The sequence below is a fragment of the Papio anubis genome, unplaced genomic scaffold (assembly GCF_008728515.1).
Source record: "Papio anubis isolate 15944 unplaced genomic scaffold, Panubis1.0 scaffold446, whole genome shotgun sequence".
NCBI lineage: Eukaryota > Metazoa > Chordata > Mammalia > Primates > Cercopithecidae > Papio > Papio anubis.
Window position 1 is genome coordinate 54,234 of NW_022164635.1, and position 10,820 is coordinate 65,053.

Here is a 10,820-nt window from a genome sequence, read left to right on the forward strand (position 1 = left end):
CAGGAATATCATAGGATGATTGAGTATGCATAAAATTTATATTTCTGCAAGAGATAATATTTAACAGAGGCAATCAGTGTTGTGATTAAGAAATATATATATGTATATATACACATATATGATGACTGAGAAGGTCAGGAAGTGGGTAGGATATAGAGAAATCTTGTGTGTGTAAGTGCTTACAAGCATCTGAGAATGTGAACAAGCTAAGTCTTGTAGCTAAAGTGCTCTTTTAGACTTTATGACTTAGGTGTTAAGTAACTATTATAGGTGTATAAATATTTTCTTTCTTTTTTTTTTAAAAGATGATTGTATTTGCAATCTATTTCCATGATATCTAGCCTGGAAATCTGGGATAACAATTCTTAAATTAGTTTAGTTCAATTATTATTGTTTTTTTAGAGACAGGGTCTCAATATGTTGCTCAGGCTAGACTCGAACTTTTGGGCTCAAGGTATCCTACTGCCTCAGCCTCGTGACTAATAAAAATATTTTTATTACTTCCATGACTTCAAACTAGTCATGACAGCCTAGAAAGTGTCTTGGTTTTAAATGGTTCACAATTTGGACTAGTTACCAAGCCACAAAAATATGATTATAAAGTGATTATGTCAATCATTGTTTTATGTTATTAAATCTTTATTTAGTATTAAATGTAAAAGCAAGAGGCAAGTGAAAAAGCAAAATTATTTGTATAAATTATTTCAACTAATTTGTAAATATGGATAGATTTAAAGACTAAATAGAAAAGTTAACATTAATTTCCTCTGAGGGATGAGATTATCAGTGATTTGCTCTGCTACTTAATTATATATTATTTTCTAAATTATCTAAAATTAGTATATATTTTATAGTCAGAAATTATGAAAAGTAAGGCATTTAATTTAGTGATATTTGTGCTGCATATATGTTTTCTTTATAATTAATATTTATATCAGATAGCAGTTAATTGCAAAGTTTATATTATTAAACAACTTCATATAATCAAATTTATAGCCACAAACAATTTTAATAGTCCACATCTAAAGAACCTTGAGGGCTTGGTCATTTGAAAACAAAGCATACAACAAATTTTAATAATTAAAATACATTACATTTCTATATGGCAGATGCTAGTCTAAGCATTTCATACAGCAACTTCTTTAATCCTTGGGACAACCCTGTGCCTATTATTATTCTCATTTAGCAGATGGAGAAATTGAAGGGCAGAGAAATTGGGTGATATCTGGAAAGCTTGTACCTAACAAATGGTCAGGATTCAAACTCAGGCAGTTTAACTCCAGAGCTGTACTTCAATCCCCTTTGTTTCCTATCTCTAAAATTTTTGCAGTACAATTTTAGACTGAAAATTTGGAAAATCAGTTTTATTTTCTTTAATTATGAATTTTTGGGGTCTGCATTTTTGGTGTTTTGTTTGTATGTAACATACGTAAGTATTATATATGAGTTGGCCTTATTCTTGTCAAGGGTAAATTATATGAACTGTTATACACACATGCATACATACACATACACATTATACACTTATCGTACCTGCTTTTACCCACTGGTCATCATTTTATAGCATATGGTCATGTTTATGGAAGTATTCTGCATGTCTGCAAGCACTACCCATTTTGTTGAAAAACTACTTTCACACAGGGATATGTCTCTGGGATAGCCTTACTCATGTTACGCAGATCAGTTTCTCAGCACAAGAATTTAGGGCTGGGACTCAGTATACATGAGAATTTAAAATCTACAAATGTGTCAGGCCATTTGAGGCAATTATACTTAGACAAACAGATACCATAAATCAGCTGAAGGAGAAAGAAACAAGAGGTAGATGCACAGAGAGAGCCTGTGAGTAAAGGCTTTCAGGATACAAATGGGTTGTGGGTTCTACACTTCCATTACCCAACAGTGACCTCTGATTTCTGCTCTACATTCTCAGAAAGTGGCTTGGAATCCTTGAAATAAACACCTCTTTTTTTGAGCTATGTGGTATTCTTATTGCTTGAATTGAAATAATCCTAGATTGAAACAATTACATTTCAGAGAAGAAATGTTTATTTCAAAGAACTATGAAAAGAATTTTAAAATAATTTCCTCTTGCCAACAATCTTGAGAATTCTACATTCTGCTTTAAACTTTTTAAATAAAAAAACTAAATCATGTGTTTAATGATACCCTGGGAGTTTGTCTGTTGACTAGTTCTCAGTAGGGCAAGTAAGAGGTACATTTTTTTTTTTAAATAAATTCCATCCCTTATACAGATGCTGAATGGAATTCTCACCGAGGTTTTGGGGAGGAAGGGGAAAGAATTATAAGTGCTAATGTTGATATTATTTATAAGTGTAATGAACTGCTTTGTCTCGTAAGGAAAGTCTAATTTGATGTAAAAAGTATATCTTTTAAAGACTAAGTTTATTCTTTGGGAGGCCGAGACGGGCGGATCACGAGGTCAGGAGATCGAGACTATCCTGGCTAATACGGTGAAACCCCGTCTCTACTAAAAAATACAAAAAAACTAGCCGGGCGAGGTGGCGGGCGCCTGTAGTCCCAGCTACTCGGGAGGCTGAGGCAGGAGAATGGCCTAAACCCGGGAGGCGGAGCTTGCGGTGAGCGAAAACCCGCCACCTGCACCCAACCCGGGGGAAAAAGGGGGACTCCGTTTTCAAAAAAAAAAAAAAAAAAAAAAAGACTAAGTTTATTTAAAAGGTAATTTTAATATATTTTATTGAACTCTGTGTAAGCCTCAAAATATAGGTAAAACACTTAGGAATCAAAATTGACATGATTTCTTTGCTTTATAATGTTCTCTGTAGTTTTCTTTTCATATCAGCAACATGTGATCATTATAGAAAACTAACAAAATAGTAGAAATTAAATGAAAGTCATCTACATCCTTTTCATAGTGAGATACACATTTTAAATCAGTAATGTATTTTCCATCAGTTTTGTCTCTATGTGAATGTGTATATCCATTTGAAAAATACTGGCATTGGAGATATAATTTTAATCATGATTTGAGACAATATATTTGTGAGTATTTTTTTTTTTTTTGGAGACAGAGCCTTGCATTGTCACCCAGGCTGGAGTGCAGCGGCACAATCTTGGCTCACAGCAACTTCCATCTCCAGGTTCAAGCAATTTTTATGTCTCAGCCACCCAAGTAGCTGGGATTAGAGGCGTGCATTACCATGTCTGGCTGATATATATATTTTAATTTTTAGTAGAGATGAGATTTCACCATGTTGGCCAGGCTGGTCTTGAACTCCTGGTCTCAAGTGATCCACCCGCCTTGGCCTCCCAAAGTGCCAGGATTACAGGCGTGAACCACCATGTCTGGCCTTCTATTATTCTTATGTTATTAGTATTATTTCTAAACAGTAGATATTTTAAAGATTATGTTCTACAAATGCCACTGATACTGGAATTTATCTAATCTTGAGTGTTAATGTCAGAGGTGTTGGAACCAGAATGATTCCATCTTGAATAGAGGCCAGGTAAAATAAGGCTGAGATCTACTGAGCTGCATTCCCAAGAGGCTAGGCATTCTTAGTCACAGGATGAGATAGGAGGCCAGAGGAACTGGTATCACAAGACACAGGACATGGAGACCCTGTTGATAAAACAGGATGCAGTAAAGAAGCTGGCCAAAACCAAGATGGCAAGAAAAGTGACTGCTGGTGGTCCTCACTGCTCAGTATATGATAATTATAACGGATTAGTATGCTGAAATACACTACCAATAGCACCATGACTGTTTATAGGTTCCATGGCAACGTCCAGCAGTTACCCTATATGGTGTAAAAGGAAGAACTCTCAGTTCCAGGAAATCCCTGCCCCTTTCCTGGAAAACTCATGAATAATCAACCTCATATTTAGGATATAATCAAGAAATAACTTTGAAAGTAGCCATCCAGCAGCCTTGGAGCCGCTATGTCTGTGGAGTAGCCATTGTTTTTGTTTTATTGCTTTACTTTTTTAATAAATGTGCTTTCATTTTACTCTGTGAACTTGCCCAGAATTCTTTCTTGCCTGAAATACAAGAACCCTCTCTTGGGTCTGGATCCAGTCTTCTTTCCTGTAATATTAAGGCTGCAATAAACATCATTGTACGTGAAAAATCAACAAAAGATGTTTTGCTTTTAACTACTTCCACTATCGTTTCATTTTGTTTTAGGAAGGTTTCGTTTTGATAAAAATTGGGAATGTGTGTATCAGAATGCTTTGTGTTATATCATCTAATCCTAGCATTAATTTATATCTATTTTAGATCATTATTGTGTTGAATATTTTCTTATAAGCCACACCATGCTGAACATATACAAAATTTGGCATGGGTTTCCATTTTACAATTTGAAAGACCTCAATTAGCTTTATTTTTGAATCTAGAATTAGGTAACACTTCATTCTATAAAATAGAGTAAGTGTTCCAATGAACTACTGAGCAGAAAGAGTTGGCTTTGTATTACTTTATTATTTGTAACTAAGAGTTACTAGTTCTTTAAAGTTATTTTTCTTATAAGGTGGAGACAGAGAGATATATTAATAGAAAAGTGACTGAATAGTTAACATCAGGTTACTTCAGGCTACCTCTTTGCGTTAGAATTAAAGCAGGGGAAATCTCATTATCATGCTGATTAAAGATTGAGGCCTGGGTGGTGGCTCATGCCTGTAATCCCAGCACTTTGGGAAGCCAAGGCATTCGGATCACTTGTGGTCAGGAGTTTGAGACCACCATGGCCAACACGGAGAAGCCCTGTATCTACCAAAAATACAAAAATTAGCCGGGCAGTAGGCACCTGTAATCCCAGCCACTCAGGAGGCTTAGAAAAGAGAATTGCTTGAACCCGGGAGGCGGAGGTTGCAGTGAGCCAAAATCGTGCCACTGCACTCCAGTCTGGGTGACAGAGCGAGACTCCGTCTCAAAAAGGAAAAAAAAATATATATATATAAATATATATATAAACTGGATGGTTTGGGAAATTGGATGTTAGTATCTTTCTCCTAACTTCTCAGAAGATCAGATAACAATTTAGATTGGGTTTGGTGACCTGAAACTTTAGCATGGGAGACTTCATATTGATTTTTAGCTTATTCTGTTGGACCTAGTACAGAAACAGCCCAAAACAATGACCTCCTATAATTTTCATTTGACACTAGAAAGTTTCAAGTGCTGTCATATGCTACAATTTCCCGGTAGGCTCTAAGAGCTTACTAAATAGAAACATTAATATTAGCAAAGTAAAAGAATAAGTTAAACCATGTGCTATAATTTAAGTGATTTTTTTTGTCAGTATCAGATTCCTTAAAAAGTAGGTTAAAACATATGGCAAATCACACTACAGCTGATCCAGCCAGTTACAATATGTACATGAAACTTTGAGATTGTATATCCGTGATATTGTGATTTAGAATAAGAAATTTATATTTGGTCTTCATTCCCATTCTTGGCACAGATCTTCTAAAATCCTTGAAATTTCCTAAGGGATAAGATCCATAAAGGTGAAAGGAGGGACTTTTGTTAATCTTAACTAACCTTTTTCAGCCACACTTGGGTTTATGTAATGAGATGACTTTTGGAAAGCCCCTAAGGATAGGGGCTGGTTTCCAGGGGAACTAACTATGTGATTAAACACTTGGAACTGGGCGGACACGGTGGCAAACACCTGTAATCTCAGCACTTTGGGAGGCTGAGGCGGGTGGATCACGAGGTCAAGAGATTGAGACCATCCTGGCCAACATGGTGAGACCCCGTCTCTACTAAAAATACAAAAATTAGCTGGGTGTGGTGGTACCCCATCTCTACTAAAAATACAAAAATTAGCTAGGTGTGGTGGCATGCCCCTGTAATCCCAGCTACTTGGGAGGCTGAGGCAGGAGAATCACTTGAATCCGGGCGGTGGACGTTGCAGTGAGCCGAGATTGCACCACTGCACTCCAGCCTGGGCAACAGACTGAGACTCCATTTCAAAAAAAAAAAGACTTGGAATTTTGAGTGGGATCCCCGACTCTGGGAGAGGGAAGAAAAGCTGAAGGTCAAGTAAATCACCAGTGGCTAATGATTTAATCAATCATGCATATATAATGAAGCCTGCATAAAAACCCAAAAGGAAAAGGTTAGGATAGCTTATGGGTTGGTGAACAAGAAGACATGCATTTGTCAGGAGGGTGGTGCACCCAACTCTATGAGGCAGAAGCTCCTGCACTTGGTACCCTTCCAAACTGTAGCCTATATATAAATATCTGTATCTGGCTGTTTATTTGTATACTTTACAATATCCTTGCAATAAATCAGCAATAGTAACCAAACTGTTTTTCTGGGTTCTATGAAACACTCTTGCAAATTATTGAACCTGAGAAGGGGATTGTGAGAACCTCAGATTTGTAACCACGTGGGACAGAAGTTGTGGTAACCTGGGGACTTAATACTTGTGCTTGACTTCTGAAGTGGGAGGCAGTCTTGTAAAATTGAGCTCTTAATCTGTAGGATCTGAGGTTATTTCTAGCTAGATAGCATCAGAATTGAGTTAAATTGTAGCACACCCAGTTCTTGTTCACTGAGCATTGGAGAACTGCTTGGTGATATGGTTTGGCTGTGTCCCCATCCAAATGTCATCTTGAATGGTAGCTCCCATAATCCCCATGTATGATGGGAGGGATCTAGTGGGAGGAAATTGAATCATGGGGGTGGGTTTTTCCCTGTGTGAAATGGGGAAAAAATGGTTTTTTTCCATTTCACACAGGGAAAATATGATAGTGAATAAGTCTCACAAGATCTGATGATTTTATAAAGGGTAGTTCCCCTGCACATGCTCTTGCGTGCTGACACGTACGATATGCCTTTGCTCCTCCTTCGCCTTCACCATGATGGTGAGGCCTCCCCAGCCGTGTGGAACTGTGTGAGTCCATCAAACCTCTTTCTATTTATAAATTACCCAGTCTTGGGTATTTCTTCATAGCAGTATGAAAATGCACTAATACACTTGGTATGGGTAAAATCATCCCATGTTTTGGTGACCAGTGTGAGAATATTGAAAGTGGTGTGCGTATAAAAGGAAAAACCATTTCTTTATTTTTTCCAACCCCATATGATAAAATAAACTTATACTTAGAAAATTAAATTGATTTAGATTTCTAATGCCTAAGTATGTCTTATACCTTACCTTCCTTGCTGTGTCTGAGAAAAAATGATATAATCAAATGTTTTAGCATGTACTTACAAACTGAGTATCTTGAATTTAATTGGTATGTAGTTGATTTTGACAGTCTTATTAAGTGTCAAAAGGAATGTTGAAGGACAAAATTGGAGAGAATCTGAGAAATGCCCAACATATCTTTATATTTTAGTTCATTAAAATAGTATTTGATAATAGACTATTTATAGGACATTCAAAATTGGGAAAGGATTAATTAGCTAATATTACTGGTGAGTACTAGGATCAGGTACTATCATTAGTGCTATAATTAATATTGGTTGAAATTAATTAACCAGCATTACTCGCAAGTACTATTAATGGAATTATTTATTGGAAGTACTATACCATTGCCAAACAAAGCATTTACTTTTAAACCTGGAACTCAAGTGGAAGTGAATAGTCTACTAAAAAAAGAATTTGAAATGCTCTATTCATACTACCCAAGATGAATTGCTGACCATTGGCTGCTCAGGCTAGAGAGAAGGACAGAGCTGTGGCATCACAGCTTCATTCCTCATGGGAAATAAAACAAGTGGCTAGAAATTTATGAGAGAACAGAAAAAAAGAAAAGCTTTTCTTGCACGTCTACTCATAAAGACCCAGTATTTAAAATAAACTAAGTAAAAGACTGTGAACTTAGCAACTGGGCTCAGAGTACAACGATATCCAATTGCAAAGCAGAAGCAGGGTTGGGGTGGGGTCAGTGCTGGGGATTCACTAAACAAGAGCATCAGACCAAGGTAAAGAAAAGAGACAAAAAGCCCAAATTAAATTAGAAAACTCTGATCTGTCTAAGAACTATTAATATTATCCTGTTATCTACGAAGAAGAATTTAACTGTATATCAGAGCTCCATTAAAGAATATTTATACTTGGCGGGGCGCAGTGGCTCATGCCTGTAATCCCAGCACTTTGGGAGGCCGAGGCGGGCGAATCACGAGGTCAGGAGATCGAGACCATCCTGGCTAACACGGTGAAACCCCGTCTCTACTAAAAATACAAAAATATGTATATATATTTTTATACTGATTTATAGGATTTATATCAACTTATAGATGAATAATTTCAGAAAAATTTATATATAGAATCATATTTATGCATATGCATGTAATACACCCAACATACACACAGAATGACATACTTTCCTTTGCTTACAATAAAAGTGTATTAGTCTGTTCTCACATTGCTAATAAAGATATACCCAAGACTGGGTAATTTATAAGGAAAGAGGTTTAATTGACTCACAGGTCTGAAGGCTTGGTAGGCCTCAGGAAACTTACAGTTATGGCAGAAGGAGAAGCAAATACATCCTTCTTCACATGGCAGCAGCAAGAATTATGAAAGCTGAGCCAAAGGGAAAAGACCCTTACAAAATCATCAGATCTCCTGAGAACTCTCTCACTATAACAAGAACAGCAGCATGGGGCTAACTGCCCCATGATTCAATTACCTTCCACCAGGCCCCTCCCACAACACGTGGGGATTATGAGAATTTACAATTCAAAATGAGATTTGGTTGGGAAAACAGCCAAACCATATCAAAAAGTAAATTGTATAAAGCCAGAGTTTTAATTCACTATTTCTTAAGGAATTTTTTATCTTCGTAAAAACCACAAGTTAAAATGTTTTATGCCTCGTTGTGTCTGAGAGTTGAACTGCTTTTACCCACTTTAAAAAGAAAATCAAGATTCTGATGATCAAATAGTAAGTAAAAACTGACAAACTGCATCCCTTAAAGAATGATTGTTACGGATATTTACTCCTTAATCAGGACGGCGAGTTTCATGAGAAAGACAGATATATTTATTGCTTTTGGTCATTCATTGCTTCTTTCAGTAGCAGCATACCCATTGCAATTTGGGGACTTTTCTCTGTTTTATTACGTATAATCTGTGCCTTGTTTTCCCCCAGCATGTTTCAAACCTGACCAAAACTTGGACAGTTAGCACTTCTGTTCTGGTACTTAACTTTTGATGAGAGAGACAGAAATATGAAAAAAGGGTGGTCTGATGCTCTTGTTTAGTGAATCCCCAGCATTGACCCCACCCCAACCCTGCTTCTGCTTTGCAATTGGATATCATTGTACTCTGAGCCCAGTTGCTAAGTTCACAGTCTTTTACTTAGTTTATTTTAAATACTGGGTCTTTATGAGTAGAAGTGCAAGAAAAGCTTTTCTTTTTTTCTGTTCTCTCATAAATTTCTAGGCACTTGTTTTATTTCCCACGAAGAATGAAGCTGTGATGCCACAGCTCTGTCCTTCTCTCTAGCCTGAGCAGCCAATGGTCAGCAATTCATTCTAACCACAGCCAGAATTTGAAATTTCCTGAGCCCTATATCATTAGAGCTACTCTGGTTCCTGCCCTTTTAAAGACCTTGATCCTTTAGCTAATTTTCTACGCATAGGTAAGTAAACCTAAATCAAGTTTTCTTTTCTGCCCAACTTAGCCTAGTTTACTTTAAATTGCTTGCAACAAACTATCTTAAGTTACACATTACATAAATTACTTATTTCTCATAATGTATTTGAAACAAAATTCTAAACATATTTGGAATACTTGTGTTTCATCAACAAAATAAAAGACATCATTTTTTTCGCCTGTCACAATATATTGAAAGCAATATATTGAAACTCAGCACAATCAGATTCCTGAGTGCTGAATCTTGGAATAAACACTCTTATCAGCCTCCAATTTATGCAATCTGCTTTCAGTAGTACTGGCATAAAAATGTTAAGGAGTTACTGTCAGGATTAATAGACTTTGCACCACTCCAATGCTAAGCATGTATTCATTGCCTGACCATTAATTAGATAGCCTTCAGGAAATGAAGCATTCTAAGAGGAAAAGAGTGGCATCACAGAAAAATGGAGAAATAATTAACAAATCCCAAGTTTACAGGCATTTAAAAATGTTAAATGTTACTTGCCAATTGACATTTTAGTTCAAGAACACTGGAAGACCATTATGCAAACAGATGTTCTGAGGTACTATCTTTTTAAAAAGTTACTACGTAGGAAGAGGAAGCCATTCTCAACTCGAATTACTTGTTAAATATTAATAGATGAAATCAAATAATTTTAGTACTACACTTAGAGTTTCAAGTGCCCCCTTTCTCTCATAAAAGAATGTCTTTACTCATCTGTTATGTTGCTTTCTACTTGTGGTGACTTTAATAGTTTGACATATTTTCCCTGCCTATTCACATTGCAAAGTTATTATATCCAATTCTCCATACAAGGGACCTAAGAAATGCAGAGTGTGATTGTTTGACATTTTGATGGTGTCAGGGGTGCGGCGGCGGGGGAGAGAGATTTATCTGTTTAGGCAGCACAGGCTTCGCTCACACTATTTTTTTCTGTCATATGATCTATGGACCTAGAATTATTTCACCTCTGAAATATCAAATTCAAAATTGAACTTGCTGACTTCAGCCATGTAACATTCCATTTCATTCATTTGCTTAATTCCAGCAGATTTCTTCCAACTTTATCATGACGTTTAGTATCTGGCTTCCTCTAGCTTCTTATTCATTCGATCACAACTATCTATTGAATGCCTCCTCTGTACTGAACCAGGTTCTAGGCTCTGGGAATAAGGTGCTAAATAAGACATACAGGACATTTTCTCAGAGACA